Source organism: Hemiscyllium ocellatum, chromosome 4 (genome assembly GCF_020745735.1).
Source record: "Hemiscyllium ocellatum isolate sHemOce1 chromosome 4, sHemOce1.pat.X.cur, whole genome shotgun sequence".
Taxonomy (NCBI): Eukaryota; Metazoa; Chordata; class Chondrichthyes; order Orectolobiformes; family Hemiscylliidae; genus Hemiscyllium; species Hemiscyllium ocellatum.
The window spans coordinates 275,884-294,846 of NC_083404.1; the positions used below are offsets into that span (position 1 = coordinate 275,884).

General features: G+C 46.3%; 1 protein-coding gene across 3 annotated transcripts in view; it reads left to right on the forward strand.

Annotated features, from left to right (window-relative positions):
- The first annotated feature begins 789 nt into the window (after positions 1–789).
- Positions 790–18,963, forward strand: part of fam110b (family with sequence similarity 110 member B) — a 219,373-nt gene continuing 201,199 nt past the window's right edge. For 2 of the 3 annotated variants that reach the window (XM_060822629.1, XM_060822623.1), the window contains exon 1: positions 1,055–1,500. The gene's annotated coding sequence lies outside the window, so the exon portion shown is untranslated. Of the gene's footprint in view, positions 955–1,054; positions 1,501–18,963 lie in introns of those variants that run through there. The other variant, XM_060822624.1, reaches the window with a different exon arrangement.

Genomic DNA, 18,963 nt, shown 5'->3' on the forward strand with positions numbered 1-18,963 from the left:
AGACATGTGAAGCGAGTTCCTGTTTCATCCTCCAACACCTTTACATCCATGACTTATTTGTATCAGACGCATGTGGTCACATTCTCATTTGACTCATAGCTTAATAGATGAGAAACTGTGGAGCACCTCTTGAAATTTGGTAGAAGACGTCTCATTTTTTGCCTAAGCCAGTAATGCAGTTATCTAAAGTAACCGTATGGATGCTGAAAATCTGAACCAAAAACTGAAAGTGCTGAAGAAACTACAGATCTGGCAACATCTTTGGCGTTTCGAGTCCAACAGGACTGCTCCTCATTCTTTGTATATAAATACAGTTTATTACAGTGGACACCGCCAGACGGGATGTCAACATCCCAGGGCATCGCTAAAGCAGTTGAAAAACATTGCAGCAATTTTCTTGCATCTATATTATTAAACAATCACAATAATAAACTAGGGAGCACTCATCTGTCCGATTTTGAATAAGCAGGATATTAAGTATTTGAACATTCTCATCAACGTCAGCTTTACAAATAAAACACATCCTCTGTCTTTGCAGTAGAATATTTAGATGTATTAACATTCATGGAATGCAAATAACCTCAATTTTGTAGCAATTTACCTGCATAAAATGTAAACTAAAACGTACAACGCACTAACTAAAAAAAATGGTCGTCACTTTTTCAGTATTTTTAGCAAACAACAGAAATTCCTCCTTGTATTGCTTTAACGCCCACTGCCAACTGAATCTTGGTCCTTTTAGTAAATGATCACCCCTGCAGTACGCCTCCACTTCTCCTTCACAAACCAGAGAGAGAGCGCTCTGCCTGGTTTAGGGCGGCGGAACCATTCTCTAACGGGTAGTCATGGCCCAGTATGTTCCTCGTGTTCAGCCTCCCATAGACTGACTGGGGAAGTAATGTCACAACGGGTACTGATCGGACTGTGTGAACGGAATCTTTTTGAGGTGTATAGGTGAGTGGAAACAGCGAGGAGAGTGGTTGGTGTTGCTGGTTGTTGGATTCCCCTGTGTTGGTTGTTGGAGGTGTCCGTGCTGCTGCGAGAGGGAGGGAGGGAGACTGTGTGTGGAGCAGCTTCTCCCTCTCACGGTAACACAGACACAGTCCCGCTGCCGGACCCTGGCTGAGGGAGGGAGACAGACAGGGCGTGCGTGTGGAGCAGCTTCTCTCTCTGTGAGACACACTGTTACACTGTATCTGTGTGTGTGTGTGTGTGTGAGAGACACTGTTACACTGTATCTCTGTGAGACACACTGTTACACTGTATCTGTGTGAGACACTGTTACACTGTATCTGTGTGTGTGTGAGAGACACTGTTACACTGTATCTCTGTGAGAGACACTGTTACACTGTATCACTGCCTCCGCCGCCCAGCGACAATGTTGCTGCGGGTTACAAAGCCGGCGGCTCACATTGTCTCCTGCTCAACCTGATCCGGCCTCCGCTACATTCACAAACGCTGCTGAGCGACCGGGTTTGCTTCTTCTCATTTCCTTTGTCGGTAAGTCAGCTTTCATTACATTCTCCCCCACGATCACAGCCTGCCCCGATCTCCCCGGGATTTCCCGTTAGAAGGATCGGGAACGCACTTATTCCAGCGGCTGGTTCCGACTGCGTTTCACGGAGAGAGCACTGCAGCTGGCGCTCCGCTTTCTCGTTACCCCCGAGGGTAGGGGTGAAGGGGCAGGGGGAGAGGAGAGAGGCTGAGGGAGGGGGAGGAGTGAGATGAGATGAGATGAGATGAGATGGGAGGGGGAGGGGGGAGTGAGGAGTGAGATGAGAGGGGAGGGGGAGGGGGAGGGGGAGGGGGGAGTGAGGTGAGAGGGGAGGAGGGGCGGGAGATGGGGAGGGAGGGGTGAGGGAGGGGAGGGGTGAGGAAGGGAGGGAGGGGAGGGAGGGGTGAGGGAGGGAGGGGTGAGGAAGGGGTGAGGGAGGGGTGAGGAAGGGAGGGAGGGAGGGGAGGGAGGGGTGAGGAAGGGAGGGAGGGAGGGGAGGGAGGGGTGAGGGAGGTGTGAGGAAGGAAGGGAGGGAGGGGGGAGGGAGGTGTGAGGAAGGAAGGGAGGGAGGGGGGAGGGAGGTGTGAGGAAGGAAGGGAGGGAGGGGTGAGGAAGGGAGGGAGGGGGGGAGGGGTGAGGGAGGGAGGGGAGGGAGGGGTGAGGAAGGGAGGGAGGGAGGGGAGGGAGGGGTGAGGAAGGGAGGGAGGGAGGGGAGGGAGGGGTGAGGGAGGGAGGGAGGGAGGGGTGAGGGAGGTGTGAGGAAGGAAGGGAGGGAGGGAGAGGAAGGGAGGGAGGGGAGGGGGAGGGGAAGGGAGGGGTGAGGGAGGGGAGAGGAAGGGAGGGAGGGGAGGGGGAGGGGGAGGGAGGGGTGAGGGAGGGGAGGGGAGGGGGTGAGGAAGGGAGGGAGGGGGAGGGGGAGAGGAAGGGGGGAGGGGGAGGGAGGGGAGGGGAGAGGAAGGGGAGGGGGGAGGGGAGAGGAAGGGGAGGGGAGAGGGGAGAGGAGAGGGGGGAGGGAGGGGGGCGGGAGGGGAGGGGAGAGGGGGGAGGGAGGGGAGAGGAGAGGGGGGAGGGAGGGAGGGGAGGGGAGGAGGGGGGAGGGAGGGGAGAGGGGGGAGGGGGGAAAGGGAGGGGAGAGGGGGAGAGAGAGGGGAGGGGAGGGGAGAGGGGGGAGGGGGGAAAGGGAGGGGAGAGGGGGAGAGAGAGGGGAGGGGAGGGGAGAGGGGAAGGGAGGGGGGAAAGGGAGGGGGGAAAGGGAGGGGAGAGGGGGAAAGGGAGGGGAGAGAGAGGGGAGGGGAGGGGAGAGGAAGGGAGGGGGGAAAGGGAGGGGGGAAAGGGAGGGGAGAGGGGGAGAGAGAGGGGAGGGGAGAGGGGAAGGGAGGGGGGAAAGGGAGGGGAGAGGGGGAGAGAGAGGGGAGGGGGAGGGGAGGGGAGAGGGAGGGGGGAAGCGGAGGGGAGAGGGAGGGGAGGGGAGGGAGGGGGGGAGGGGAGGGGAGAGGGAGGGGGGAAGCGGAGGGGAGAGGGAGGGGAGGGGAGGGAGGGGGGAAGCGGAGGGGAGAGGGAGGGGAGGGGGAAGCGGAGGGGAGAGGGAGGGAGGGGGTGGGGGGGAGGGGAGGGGAGGGGATGGGGGGAGGGGAGGGGATGGGGGGGGAATGGAGGGGATGGGAGGGAGGGGAGGGGAGGGGAGGAAGGGGGGAGCGGAGGGGTGGGAGGCGAGAGTGGGAGGCGGAGGGGAAGGGTGGGAGGCGGAGGGGAAGGGTGGGAGGAGGGGTGGGAGGCGGAGAGGGAGGGGGAGGAGGAGGGGTGGGAGGCGGAGAGGGAGGGGGAGGAGGAGGGGTGGGAGGCGGAGAGGGAGGGGGAGGAGGAGGGGTGGGAGGGGGAGGAGGAGGGGTGGGAGGCGGAGAGGGAGGGGGAGGAGGAGGGGTGGGAGGCGGAGAGGGAGGGGGAGGAGGAGGGGTGGGAGGCGGAGAGGGAGGGGGAGGAGGAGGGGTGGGAGGCGGAGAGGGAGGGGGAGGGGGAGGGGGGAGGCGGAGAGGGAGGGTGAGGGGGAGGGGGGAAGGGAGGGTGAGGGGGAGGGGAGGGTGAGGGGGAGGGGAGGGAGGGAGGGGGGAAGGGGAGGGGGGGAGGGGAGGGGAGGGAGGGGGGAAGGGGGAGGGGGAGGGGAGGGGAGGGAGGGGGGAAGGGGGAGGGAAGGGGGAGGGGAGGGAGGGGGGAAGGGGAGAGAGGGAGGGGGGAGGAGGGGTGGGAGGCGGAGAGGGAGGGGGAGGAGGAGGGGTGGGAGGCGGAGAGGGAGGGGGAGGAGGAGGGAGAGAGGAGAAGAAGGGGAGGGGAGGGGGAGAGGAAGGGGAGGGGAGGGAGAGGAAGGGGAGGGGAGGGAGAGGAAGGGGTGGGGAGGGAGAGAGGAAGGGGAGGGGAGGGAGAGGAAGGGGAGGGGAGGGAGAGGAAGGGGTGGGGAGGGAGAGAGGAAGGGGAGGGGAGGGAGAGGGGAGGGGAGGGAGAGAGGAGGGGAGGGAGAAGAAGGGGAGGGGAGGGAGAGAGGAAGGGGAGGGGAGGAGAGGGGAGGGGAGGAGAGGGGAGGGAGAGGAAGGGGAGGAGAGGGAGAGAGAGGGGATGGGAGGGAGAGAGGAAGGGGAGGGGAGGGAGAGAGGAAGGGGAGGGAGGATGGGTGGGGGAGGTGGAGGGGAGGGAGGAGGGAGAGGAAGGGGAGGGGAGTGAGAGAGGAGAAGAAGGGGAGGGGAGGGGAGGGAGAGAGGAAGGGGAGGGAGAGAGGAAGGGGAGGGGAGGGAGAAGAAGGGGAGGGGAGGGAGAGAGGTGAAGAAGGGGAGGGGAGGGAGAAGAAGGGGAGGGGAGGGAGAGAGGTGAAGAGAGGGAGGGGAGGGAGAGAGGGAGAGGAGGGAGAGAGGAAGGGGAGGGGAGGGAGAGGAAGGGGAGGGAGGACGGGTGGGGGAGGTGGAAGAGGAGGGGAAGGGGGAGGGGTGAGAGGAGGGGGTCGGGGAGGGATGAGAGGAGGGGGAAGGATGGAGGAGAGGGGAGGAGGAGGGTTGAGAGTAGGGGTTGGGCGGGAAATGGGGAGGGAAAAGTTGGGAGGGAGGGTGGACACAGGCAGAGCTGCAGGGACAGAGGAGGGAGAGGGGCATGGATCGAGGCACAGCTTTTTGAGAGGGGGGGGGATGCTTCTGCGCTTGCCCCTGAGAGTAGCCAATGTCTTCTGGTGAATGAACTGGAAATGTCAGGAGTAGAGCAAAGGGAAAAAACGGAAGTTCTCATGGCATCTGTTTTTGAGGATGTTTGACTCTCTGTGACATTGCAAGCTCCTGACAAGTAAGATGGAATTGCTGATATAATTTGTTCATGTATATTTGGAGCTGGGGGTCTGAAGTGAAACCGCTTAGCGAAAGGTTAGAAGTTTGAGGTTTTGGAGAGGATTTGTTAGAAGAGCTGGATAGGAAATACCTTACTGTAGGTTTACTAAGAAATTTGCATCATTCAACCTCTCCATACTTCAGGAGTTGGCTGTGACCGGATACTGAGGGCTTAGGCCCGAAACGTCGAATTTCCTGTTCCTTGGATGCTGCATGACCTGCTGCGCTTTAACCAGCAACACATTTTCAGCTCTGATCTCCAGCATTTGCAGACCTCACTTTTTACTCGAAGATTGTGACTGGATACTGTCTTTTTAATAGAATACCAGATGTTTTTAAATTTGAAGACGGTAGCTTTTTAAAAAAAAATACCTATTACACCATCAACCAAGTTTAGCTTTCCGAGTGAGCAACCAGTACCCTTGCTGGGGGGATGCTCCGTGGTGTGGGTGGGGAGGGGATGATGTAGGCCATATCTAATGGGTACAGGAAAGGCACCATTTATCCTGAATTCACTTTGAAGTATAGCAGTAGTTCATGACATTTTAATTTTTATTGAAATTTTTGTAAGTCATGTAAAAATGTGGGTGAGGAGCGGCCTCAAGCTCTTTACGTTAGCCTGTTATTGGAGGCTTTCGTTAATTCAATGCTGGGAGTTCTGTAATGATATGGATGACAGTGAGAGAAGGGATGACTATGTGCAACATCTTAGAATCATTCATATTTTTTGTCATCACTGGTTGAACCATCATTTACTCTCCAGCCTTAATTGCTGTTGTGGTTCTGTTCGCCGAGCTGGAAGTTTTTGCTGCAAACGTTTCGTTCCCTGGCTAGGGAACATCATCAGTGCCATTGGAGCCTCCTTTGATGTTTCTTCCGGTATTTATAGTGGTTTGTTCTTGCCGCTTCCGGGTGTCAGTTTCAGCTGTAGTAGTTTGTATGTGGGGTCCAGGTCGATGTGTCTGTTGATGGATGTTCTTGCCGTTTCCGGGTGTCAGTTTCAGCTGTAGTAGTTTGTATGTGGGGTCCAGGTCCATGTGGCTGTTAATGGAGTTTGTGGATGAATGCCATGCCTCTAGGAATTCCCTGGCTGTTCTCTGTCCGGCTTGTCCTATGATGGTAGTGTTTTCCCAGTCAAATTCATGTTCCTGGTTGTCTGAGTGTATGGCTACTAGGGATAGCTGGTCGTGTCGTTTTGTGGCTAGCTGATGTTCATGGATGCGGATTGTTAGCTGTCTTCCTGTTTGTCCTATATAGTGTTTTGTGCAGTCCTTGCATGGTATTTTGTAAACTACGTTAGTTTGGCTCGTGCTGGCTATTGGGTCCTTTGTTCTAGTGAGTTGTTGTCTGAGTGTAGAAGTTGGCTTGTGTGCTGTTATGAGTCCTAAGGGTCGCAATAGTCTGGCTGTCAGTTCTGAGACGCTCCTGACGTATGGTAGTGTGGCTAGTCCTTTTGGTTGTGGCATGTCCTCGTTCTGTGGTCTATCTCTTAGGCATCTGGTGATAAAGTTGCGTGGGTATCCGTTTTTGGCGAATACCTTGTATAGGTGTTCCTCTTCCTCTTTTCGCAGTTCTGGTGTACTGCAGTGTGTTGTGGCTCTTTTGAATAGTGTCCTGATGCAGCTTCGTTTGCGTGTGTTGGGGTGGTTGCTTTCATAGTTTGGGACTTGGTCTGTGTGTGTTGGTTTCCTGTGTACCCTTGTGGTGAATTCTCCGTTGGGTGTTCTCTCTACTAACACGTCTAGGAATGGGAGTTGGCTATCCTTTTCCTCTTCTCTCGTGAATCGTATTCCTGTGAGTGTGGCGTTGATGATTCGGTGTGTTTTTTCTATTTCTGTGTTTTTGATGATTACAAAGGTGTCATCGACGTATCTGATCCAGAGTTTGGGTTGGATTTGTGGTAGGGCTGTATGTTCTAACCTTTGCATAACTGCCTCTGCTATGAGTCCCGAGATTGGTGATCCCATGGGTGTTCCGTTGATTTGTTCGTATATCTGATTGTTGAATGTAAAGTGTGTGGTGAGGCACAGGTCTAGTAGTTTAAGTATGCCGTCCTTGTTGATAGGTTCGGCCTCCTGTGTTCTGTTATGTATGTCCAGTAGGTTGGCTATTGTTTCTCTGGCTAGGGTTTTGTCAATTGATGTGAACAGTGCCGTCACGTCGAATGATACCATGGTTTCTTCTTTGTCTATGTGTGTATTCCTGATGATGATACCACAAATCCAACCCAAACTCTGGATCAGATACGTCGATGACACCTTTGTAATCATCAAAAACACAGAAATAGAAAAAACACACCGAATCATCAACGCCACACTCACAGGAATACGATTCACGAGAGAAGAAGAAAAGGATAGCCAACTCCCATTCCTAGACGTGTTAGTAGAGAGAACACCCAACGGAGAATTCACCACAAGGGTACACAGGAAACCAACACACACAGACCAAGTCCTAAACTATGAAAGCAACCACCCCAACACACACAAACGAAGCTGCATCAGGACACTATTCAAAAGAGCCACAACACACTGCAGTACACCAGAACTGCGAAAAGAGGAAGAGGAACACCTATACAAGGTATTCGCCAAAAACGGATACCCACGCAACTTTATCACCAGATGCCTAAGAGATAGACCACGGAACGAGGACATGCCACAACCAAAAGGACTAGCCACACTACCATACGTCAGGAGCGTCTCAGAACTGACAGCCAGACTACTGCGACCCTTAGGACTCATAACAGCACACAAGCCAACTTCTACACTCAGACAACAACTCACTAGAACAAAGGACCCAATAGCCAGCACGAGCCAAACTAACGTAGTTTACAAAATACCATGCAAGGACTGCACAAAACACTATATCGGACAAACAGGAAGACAGCTAACAATCCGCATCCATGAACATCAGCTAGCCACAAAACGACACGACCAGCTATCCCTAGTAGCCATACACTCAGACAACCAGGAACATGAATTTGACTGGGAAAACACTACCATCATAGGACAAGCCGGACAGAGAACAGCCAGGGAATTCCTAGAGGCATGGCATTCATCCACAAACTCCATTAACAGACACATGGACCTGGATCCCATATACAAACCACTACAGCTGAAACTGACACCCGGAAACGGCAAGAACATCCATCAACAGACACATCGACCTGGACCCCACATACAAACTACTACAGCTGAAACTGACACCCGGAAGCGGCAAGAACAAACCACTATAAATACCGGAAGAAACATCAAAGCAGCGCTTCACAGGAGGCTCCAATAGCACTGATGATGTTCCCTAGCCAGGGAACGAAACGTTTGCAGCAAAAACTTCCAGCTCGGCGAACAGAACCACAACAACGGACACCCGAGCTACAAATCTTCAACCAGACTTTAAAGCCTTAATTGCCTAATGTTAAGTGTTTCAGGCAGCATGCAGTGAATGTGGAAAGGTCATTGTCAGTTGGAAGACTCTTACGTTGCAACAAAACTAAGGAAAGCTTATTTAATTGATAAACTATCTCCAACTTTGATAAAGAGTTAGTTGCTATCTTTTGTCTTGTAGTAATGAAGTTTAACTGCAAATGGTAGTAGTGTAACCATATCTTCTAAATTCAATCTGAGAACACTGATCTCAGCAAATTAATCAATGTGGAAAATTAGATCAATCCGTATTTTAAGTTACTACAAAAAAAACACTTTACAAATACTTACTGTAGACTTTACATTATTGAAGTGCATTCAGATATCCTTTATAAATTATAAATTCAGGAATGTGCCAGTGTTTATCTGGTTCGTTTGTGTTGGCTTAACTGCAGAAAAACATCAGTACTAAAACTCGAGTGGACAATGTTTAATGGCCCCTTGTGTTCTTTTATAGTTATCTTGCCTCCATTCCAAATGGAAGATATTGATTGGCATTTTGAATGTAACACAAATGGTTCTTTCTCTGATAGAAAATATGGAAAATCTTCTTACAGCCGAATGTTAAAGTAGTATTATGCTTTTTTAACAACATTATTCTTCCTTTAGAAGAATCTGAAATCTTTCATAACAAACAAAACTGGAAATTATTGGAGAAACTCTGCAAGTCTGGTATCATCTGTAGAGAGAAATCAGAGTGAATGCTTTGAGTCCAAAGACCTCTGTTCAAAATCAGTCTGGAAAGGGTTGCAGGGTGTGAAACGTGAACTCTGCTTTCTCTCCACAAATGCTGCGAGACGTGCTGAATTTTTCCATTTGTTTTTTGTTTCCAGCACCCACAGTTCTTTGCTTTATTTTACTCATCTTCTGTGTTCTACAGCACACACCATTGAGTCAGTGTCTTACTGATGGCACCTGGATGGTGTTGTATCATCAAAAACTAGTAAATAGTAATTAGTAATAAAAATATTCTGATTGTTTCTCTGAAATTTATTGTTTAGATACTTGGTTGGCACTTTTTTCCAACATGAGTGTTGCAAAACAAAAAAAAACTATCTAGATTATTCGGGGTGAGCTTTGTGAAGTTAAAATTCCCGTGGAGACATTATATATTTTTTGTATTGATGACAATTGTTCATTCTTTCATTAAGTGTAATTGAACAGAGTAAGCTAATCTTTTTGTTCAGCTGTCCTGTTAAGTATGAAGTACTTAACATTTAGATATCACCACATTCAGCTAAATCCTCTATATGTATTGTATTAAATGCAGCAAGGACTACAGGCCCTGATAACACCCCAACTGTAGTTCTGAACCCCTGTGCAACAGAGCTAGTGCTGCCATACCAAGCTCTTTCAGGATAACTAAATGAGACATTAATATCAGCCTAACAATATGGAGGATGCATCAGATATATCCTAACTGCAAAAAAAGGAAAATAATCAATCTAGATCAGTCAGTCTTCACCCGGTCTGCCTCCCAACAGTCATCAGTAATCTAATGGAAGGAGTCTTGTGTGCCATCAAGCCACATCAGCTTACTGTTGATTCATATACGAACACAACAACTGCCACAGGCACGGGCTGTGTGGGCTGGATGCAGGTGCAGGAGAATGGGATTAGTTGCCCTTGATGTTAATATCATACAGAGTTGAAAGAGGCGTAGCAAAGCTGAGGTAATGGAGATGGGAATAGTAGAGAGTGGGTTGTAAAGAGGTTGGAGAGGAAATCCTCAAGTGTCTGTAATAGACCTGATGCACAGGAAATAGTTGGCTGTTCTTGTTTAAGATTGTATGATTGCTCTCTGATCTGTTCCTTATTGTTTAAGGAATTGGTGGCAACCTCATGATATAGGAGTGAATTAGTTGAGCTGGAGGTAGACAGGAATATATTCCAAGTGGCAAAGTGATCAGTACAGCCTCAGATTTTCAGTGTTTAAAAGTTACTTGACAAACTTGGTACCATAATGCATTTGATGACAATAAATTAGGTTTTGTTGTAAATGGGATCTTGATAATTAAGATTGAATAAAAGCACAATTTTGCAGTTCTAGAAATCTGAAACAAACAGAATGCTGGAGAAACTTGGCAAGGTTGGTAGCATCTTTAGAGAGTTAATGCTTCAAGTCCAGTATGACTTCAGTACTGATGCAATTATTGAATCCCTGAAGTTCTGAAGGTTCATACCAGACTAAATGTTAACTTGTTTCTCTCTCCACAGATGCTGCTACACCTGAGTTTTCCAGCATTTTATTTGTTAATAACGAAAAGACTGGGTAACATTTACAGATGGATATCAGTGTGTGGTGGTGAAAGGTAATCCAGTTAAGACCCCCCAAAAAGTAGATCAAACAGGTTGTAAAGTTTGAGAAACCTAAAACCCTGGATGACTATGTAGATGTAAGGATCTAAATACAGAATCATAAAAAGTTAATGAACAAACACCAAAAATGTCTGAGAAAAAGAACAGCAAATGACATCACCAACCCAAGGAAACCTAAACACATAAATAGAAAGCGGGTCACTAACATCAGTGCTTCACTGGAGGGTCACTGATGATGTTACCTAGTATGATGAAAATGAACCTTCCAGCTTAGCGAGCAAACTGGCATCCAGAACCTCCACCTAAGCTACAAATCTTCTCAAATCTTGCTAACACCTATGGGCACATTACGCTAAAAGTGGCTTAAAAATGGGAAGTCAATGCCATCTGACAGAGCACACCCACGAACAGCTGTACTTCCTGCATGAACACCTAAGGAAACAGGTACTACTGAAATGTTTTAAATACTAACCTCCTCTGAACACTTCACTAGCCAAAAGAATAACTGAGCAAAATGGCCACAGAATGCTTAGAGAAATGATTAATGGTGCCACAACAGACTCCGTAAGTACAACCAGAAATTTTGCGCCAAAAAACTTTACTCACTAATGCAACAGACCATGAATGGACAGACACATTACAACGAGCCATAGACATTAGATAGTGACAGACACAGAAAATGAAAAAACTAGACCTGCAGAAAAAACAAGATACTCTCTCACACAAACAACACAGAAGCATGGATAAAAAAAACTTACCTGACTGACCCTTAATAGACACCGAAAAAGCCGTCTTCATCAGTATTAAGTTACAACTTCCAGGATGCGGACAAGAAAGATTTCTTAGCAGCATTAGAAACAACACTGAAAGACAACCAACTCACAGAAGAAACCCAGCAAGCCATTAGACAGACAGTTGCACTAACATTAAGCAGGAAAAAGGATGGAAACACACTCAATATACAAGAAAGGAAAGCACCAGAAGGCTGACAAAGAATGCTTGACAGTCATTTTAAACTTAACAGACTACGCTGAGAAAGCGAACATACTGCTGGCAGAAACCAACACTTACCAACAGGTGGCGATAGTAGTGTCACCACCTGGAACACCAATGTACAGATTAACCAAGGAGCTACACCAAAGACTAAAACACTTAGGACACTTGCAGCACTCCATCTACTCCACCCAAGAATTCTTGAACACCATCAAAGACACCAAGATAGAGGATGAAATAATGGTGTCCTTTGATGAAACAGCCCTGTTCACATCCATCAATGTCAACCTGGCCAAAGAAACACTGACTACATTATTAGAAGAATCAAAGACACTTACACCAAACGCCACCAATTTCATCAGCAAGGACAACATTGTCAAGCTAGTGTACCTTTGCCTTACCACCCACATCACTTTCAATAACAAAACCTACAGACAAACCAGCAGAACACCCATGGGATCTCTGACATCAGGTGTCTTACCAGAGGCAGTAATGCAGAGACTCGAACAAACAGCTCTCCCAACCATCTAACCCAAACTTTGGGTTGCTACGTGGATGACACCTTTGTCATCACTATACGGAACAAATTAGAGGAAACCTTCAAGGCCATCAATAATACCCTTACTGGCATAAAATTCACTAAAGAAGAGGAAAATGACAACAAACTGCCTTTCCTAGATGTCATAGTAGAGCGAACAGCCAATGGGGAATTTCAAACCAGCATCTACAGGAAAACAACACACACGGACCAAATACAGAACTACTGAAGCAATCATCCCAATTCCCACAAATGAAGCTGCATTAGAACATTATTTCAACAAGTTACCACACATTGCAGCACAGAGGAACTACAAAGAGCTGAGGAAAATCACCTGTACAGCGTATTCAAAAAGAATGGGAATGCAATGAATACAGGGCGACAGTGAGTACTGCAGATGCTGGAGATCAGAGTTGAGAGTGTTGCTGGAAAAGCACAGCAAGTCAGGCACATCTGAGGAGCAGGAAAATCGACTTTTCACCGATTCCTGATGAAGAGCTTTTGCCTGCTCCTCGGATGCTGCCTGACCAGTGCTTTTCCAGCAACACATGCTCAACGCAATGAACGCAGTCCGCTGATTTCTCAGCAACAAACCCAAACAAGCAGACAAAATACGTCCAGAAACCCTAGCCACTCTCCCCTACATCAAAGACATCTTGGAAATGACTGCCAGACTACTTAGACCTCTTGGCATCATGGTAGACCACAAACCCCCCAATACACTAGAATAACAGCTAATGAACTTGAAAGACCCTATGCAGACAACAAACAAAACTCATGTCATTTACAAAATACCTTGCAAGAACTTTAACAAACACCATATTGGACAAACAGGCAGAAAACTAGCCACCAGGATACATGAACATCAGCTAGCCACAAAAAGACATGATCCACTATCACTAGTATCCTTACATACGGATAGGGAAGGACACCACTTCGGCCAGGATAACACATCCATCCTAGGGCAAGCGAAACAGAGACACGTGAAAATTCCTAGAAGCATGGCATCTAAACTAGAACTCTATCAACCAACAAATTGACTTGGATCCCATTTACTACCCCCCGAGAAAAAGAATGGCAAATGACATCACCAACCCAAGGAAACCTAAACACATAAATAGAAAGCAGGTCACTATCATCAGTGCTTCACTGGAGGCTCACTGATGATGTTATCTAGTATGGTGAGAAACATCTGAAAGCAAACCTTCCAACACAGTGAGCAAGCTTACATCCAAAAGCCAAGATAATTATTAAAGCCCATCACATGTAAGAGACTGGAGTGCAAAGAGCTAGAAGTTATGTTATGTAAAGTACTGGTTAGAACTAATTTATGAAATGCCATTCAGTTTTGTAAAAGTAACCCTGGAAGGATATGTTAGCATCTAAGTAGACATAGTGTAAATTCACCAATGTCATACTGAGCTAGGGTATTGAGTTAGGATTGTGATTGTTCATCTTGTATTTCCTTGAGTATGGAAGATTAAGGGATTTTATATTAGAGGAGTTTAAGAAGGTAAAAATAATTATGTTGAGCATGAATGAACAATTTTCCTGTGGTTGAGTCTAGAACAAAAAGGAGCAGGATGATAATCTAGATAAAAAAGGTCATGGAAACATAACACATTTCTTTACATAAGGATGGGTGGAATTCCAGGCTAGATTAATTGAAAATGTCGAAACTGAGCAAATGAATTTTGTTATGAAAGGGCAAGAAAGCACAGAACCCAAGTTGTAAATGGTATTATGGAGTTTCATAAAGTCAGAACAGGCTCGTGGATTGGTTAACGTGTAACAGAATTGTACCGCACAGGAACGAACCTTTCAGCTCATGATGTTGTGCTGAACATAACACTAAATTAAAATAATCCCTTATGTTTGCCCTTGGTCCATATACCTCATTCCTTCCAATTTCATCTGCTTATCTAAAAGTCCCTTAAACACTCTGATCATATCTGCCAACACCACCATCCCTGCAGCACGTTCCAGTTGCTGCTCCAGAGAAAACAGCCTAGGTTTTTCTAGCCTGTCCTTACAGCTCATGCCCTCTAATCCAGGCAGCATCCTGGTAAACCTTTTCTGCAACCTCTCCGAAGTGGCAATCAGAATTGAACACAGTACTCTGTGTGGTCGAAGCAAAGTCTTTTCAAGCTGTAATATGATATCCTAACTCTTATACTCAAATCCCCAACCAGTAAAGGCAAGCACGCCATCAGCCTTCTTTACCAGCTGATCTACTTGTGTGGCCACTTACAGGGAGCAATGGATTTGAACCCCAAGATTCTTCTATACATGAATGCTATTCAGAGTCTTGCAATTAACTGTATATGTTTCTTTAGCATTTGATCTCCCTAAGGTCAAAAATTGCAACATTTAGAGAATGTCTTCACGATGTACACTATCCTGATTTGGGCATGTTTATTGCTGTGCTTTCATTGTTTCCTGGAGTATCTTATGGAATTCTCAACCAAGCGTCAGTGTAGGAACAGCGTGATCAGAAGGACTATACTTTGTGGTGGACAGTGCCATCATAATTTACTCAAACTAACTAATATTTAGAAAAATATGTGTGTAACACACCTCAAACAATGTGAGGAGAAACGTAAACCGTACTTGCAGAATTACTTTGGTTTAAAAGTAGGAGGGAATTTGCCACATTTTAAAACTTTTTGGATAGGTAGTTTGAAACGTAAATATAGGTGGCAATTTTTTGATAGATTAATTGAAAAAGTCTCATTTCTGTAAAGCCGTTTGAAAGAATACATTCCTTTTGCTGAGGCTTTATTAACAATATTGCATTCACATAGGAAAGACGCCATTTTACTTTTAGGCCAGCACAGATTTATACTATTGTATTATGCTATTATATTCATGTTTTTGTTAAAATTATGGCAATGGATTGAGATTTATTGAATTTGGTTTCGGGTATCGAATCTCCATGAAACAGTTAACAAAACAAACTTTAATCTACAGCAAAGAATGTTTCTCTAACTGTGTAGTTGTGAATCTGAATAACGGGGAAATATATGGTTACTGTAATATGCAACTTTCCTCATGTAGTTCTGGAGATGGGGATTAAGTATTACCAATTTAACTTGATCAATATTGTATCATGTTTGACAAGGCATTCAACAAGTTTCTGTGTGGTAGACTGTTTAGCAAATTTAGATCACGTGGAATCCAGGGAGACCTAGTCATTTGGATACAAAATTAACTTGAAAGCAGGTGACAGAGCGTGATGGTGGAGGGTTATATTTTGGACTGGAGGCCTGTGACCAGCAGTGTATCAGTGTTGGGTCAACTGCTTTTTGTCATTTTATAAAAATGATTTGGATATGAATGTTGGAGGGAATGATTAGTAAGTTTGCAGATGGCACCAAAATTGGAGGTGTAGCGGACAGTGAAGAAGGTTACCTCTAAGTGCAGTGGAATCTTGATCAGATAGGCCAAGAAGTGGCAGATAGAGTTACTTTAGATAAATGTGAAGTGTTGTATTTTGGAAAGGCCAATCAGGGCAGGACTTTTACACTTGATTAGATTAGATTCCTTACAGTGTGGAAACAGGCCCTTCACCCCAACCAGTCCACACTGACCCGCCGAAGAGTAACCCACCCAGATCCATTTCCCTCTGACAAATGCACCTAGCAATATGGGCAAGCTAGTACGGCCAGTTCACCTGACTGTACATCTTTGGACTGTGGGAGGAAACTGGAGCATCCGGAGGAAACCCATGCAGACAGGGAGAATGTGCAAACTCCATACAGACAGTTGCCCAAGGGTAGAATTGAACCTGGGACCCTGGTGCTGTGAGGGAACAGTGCTAACCACTGAGCCACTGTGCGTCTCCCTGAAATAGGAAAGATGTTGTGAAACTTGATAGGGTTCAGATTGACAAAAGTGTTGCTGGGGTTGGAGGGTTTGAGCTGTAGGGAGAGGTTGAATAGGCTGGGGCTGTTTTTCCTGGAGCATTAGAGGCTGAGGGGTGACTTCAAAGAAGTTTTTAAAATCATGAAGGGCATGGATAGAATGAATAGCCGAGGTATTTTTCCCAGAGTAGGGCAGTCCAAAACTAGAGGGTGTTGCTTTAAGGTGAGAGGAGAAAGATGTAAAAGGAACTGAAGGGGCAACTTTTTCAAGCAGACAATGGTGTATGTATAGAATGAGTTACCAGAGAAAGAGGTGGAGGCTGGTACAATTATGACATTTAAATAGCATCAGACTGGGTATATGAATAGGAAGGTTTTAGAGGGATATGGACCAAATGCTGGCAAATGGGACGAGATTAATTTAAAATATCTGGTCAGCATGGAAGAGTTGGACTGAAGGGTCTTTTTCCGTGCTGTACAACTCTGATTCTGTGCTGCAACTTTAAAGGTGAGATCACTCTGATCAAATCTATTGTCCTCTGGTTACTTCATCAAACAATTGCAATTAAGTTTTCATAACCACTGGCTGGAGTGCTTGGTTACCTGAAATGTTTCTAGGGAAGTGATTTCAGAGAACAGAAGGAACTGGTATCCTGGTCTGTAAACTGGTGATAAATGACCACTGCATTTACAGAACTGGATTTTCTTTAATACTTTGCGTTCCTAATGATCTGCTGTGGAAAGGAAAGGAACTGCTGATAACCATAAGTGAGAGTTTTTTATTTGGCTTGTGTAATTTGGCTGCTGTCTAGTTTTGAGTGTGGAACCTGTATGAGTCTCCTGATTTATTATGGAGCATCTTTCAGATTTGCTGCAGCAAATAAATGTTAAAGTTTGCAATGTTGTTAATCACATGAACTGGTTCATTTTTCTATTTTGTTTATAATTATGTGGAAATGCTGTGCAGCCAATTTTGATGTATTAATCTCTCAATCACTTGTGAAAAGACCAATAGCAAATTGTAATGTTCAGACATTTTTCTTTTATTGTGAATTTGGAGAGGAGATGATATAGAATGATCCATTCCTTCATCCTTTTGTCATCCCTTCTGTAAGGTACATCAAGACATTTTCTACAGTAGAGATGCTACTTTTTTTTTGTGGATTAGGGCAAGCCCTAACATTGAAATTCAAGGTTAGGAAAGAAGACCTGTCACTTGCAGAAGAACAGAAGAATATTTTTAATTATGCTGTTGCTATCAAACAAGTAAAACTGTCCTAAACCACCAAAATTTCTGGGCAGTTTCTGCAGATTTTGACTTCAATCAATTGAGCATTTGCCCCTGGATTTCCATTGATTCCAATTTTGCTCAGGGTACTTGATGCCACATTCAGTCAAACCCTGCCTTGATGATGAGGGCAGATACCCTCACCTCTCCTGTTTGATTTTACAGGAATGTATTCCAGCACAGATTTCCAGGAGCATTTTAAAGGAAGTGAATGAATAGAGATGTTCAGAAGGAATTGCAGAAAGATGCATGTGGAGCAAGTTTACCTTTATAGAAACATTTGTAAATTCCATCTGAACCGTGGATGAACTGTTGAACCTTCTCTTTCCTTGCCTCTATCCCCAGCACGCTCCACAAAATATTTAAATGTCCCATGACCTTTTGTTTAAAGAAATGGTCAGAAGTTACACAGAACAAAAGAACAAAGAACAAAATACAGCACAGGAACAGATCCTTTAGCAGTCCAAGCCTGCGCCAGCACATTTTCCCCTTACATACTAAAACTGTTTTCACTTCTGTATCCCTCTGTTCCTTTCCTATTCGTGTAGCCCGTCCAGGTGCTTCTTGAATGCTGCCATTGTGTCTACTTCCGCTATCACCTCTGGCAATGCGATCCAGGCACTCACCACCCTCTGTGTGAAAAACTTACCTCTCAATCTCTTTTAAACTCCACATCACTGCACCTGCACATTGAACCTATGTCCCTGAGTAATTGATCCCTCCACCCTGAGAAAAAGCCTCATACGTTCTACTTTATCCATGCCATTCTCAATCTTATAAATTTCTGTTAGGTCGCCCCAAAACCTCCTGCATTCCAGTGAAAACAAACCCAATCTATCCAACCTTTCTTCATAGCTAAAATCCTCCATACCAGGTAACATCCTGGTAAACCTTTTCTGTACCCTCTCCAAAGCATTTGCATCTTTCTGGGAGTGTGGCTACCAGATTTCAAGTGTGGCCTAACTGAAGTTCTATAAAGCTGCAGCTTAACGTGTCTATTCTTATACTCGATGCCCCTTCCAATGAAGGCAAGCATGCCATAGGCCTGTTTTATTCCCTGATCTATCTGCGCAGCCATATTCAGTGATCTGTGAACCTGCACACCAAAGTCCCTCTGCATATCATACTGCTAAGGGTTTTGCCATTCACTGTATAATTTCCACCTGTACTTGACCTTTCACCTCACAATTGTAAAGATTAAACTCCATCTGCTGTTTTTCTGCCCACACCTCTAACTGATCCATATCGTGCTGTTTCCTTCTTCACCATCCACAACTCCATCAACCTTTATATCATCTGCAAACTTACTAATTAAACCAGCTATGTTATCCTCCAAATCATTTATGTAGACCACAAACCACAGATCCCAGCACTGATACCCGTGGACCAACACTGGTCACAGCCCTCCATTCAGAAAAAACATCCTTCCACGACTACCCTCTTTTCCTACGACTAAGCCAGTTCTGTATCCATCTTGCCAGCTCACTCCTGATACTATGTGACTTCACCATTTGTACCAGTCTACCATGAGGAGATCTTGTCAAAGGCTTTACTGAAGTCCATGTAGGCAACATCAATCACTTTTCCCTCTTCAATAATCTTTGTTGCCTCCTCAAAAAAACTCAATCAAGTTAGTGAGGAACAACATCCCGCACAAAACAATGCTGTCCATCTCTAATAAGTCTTTAG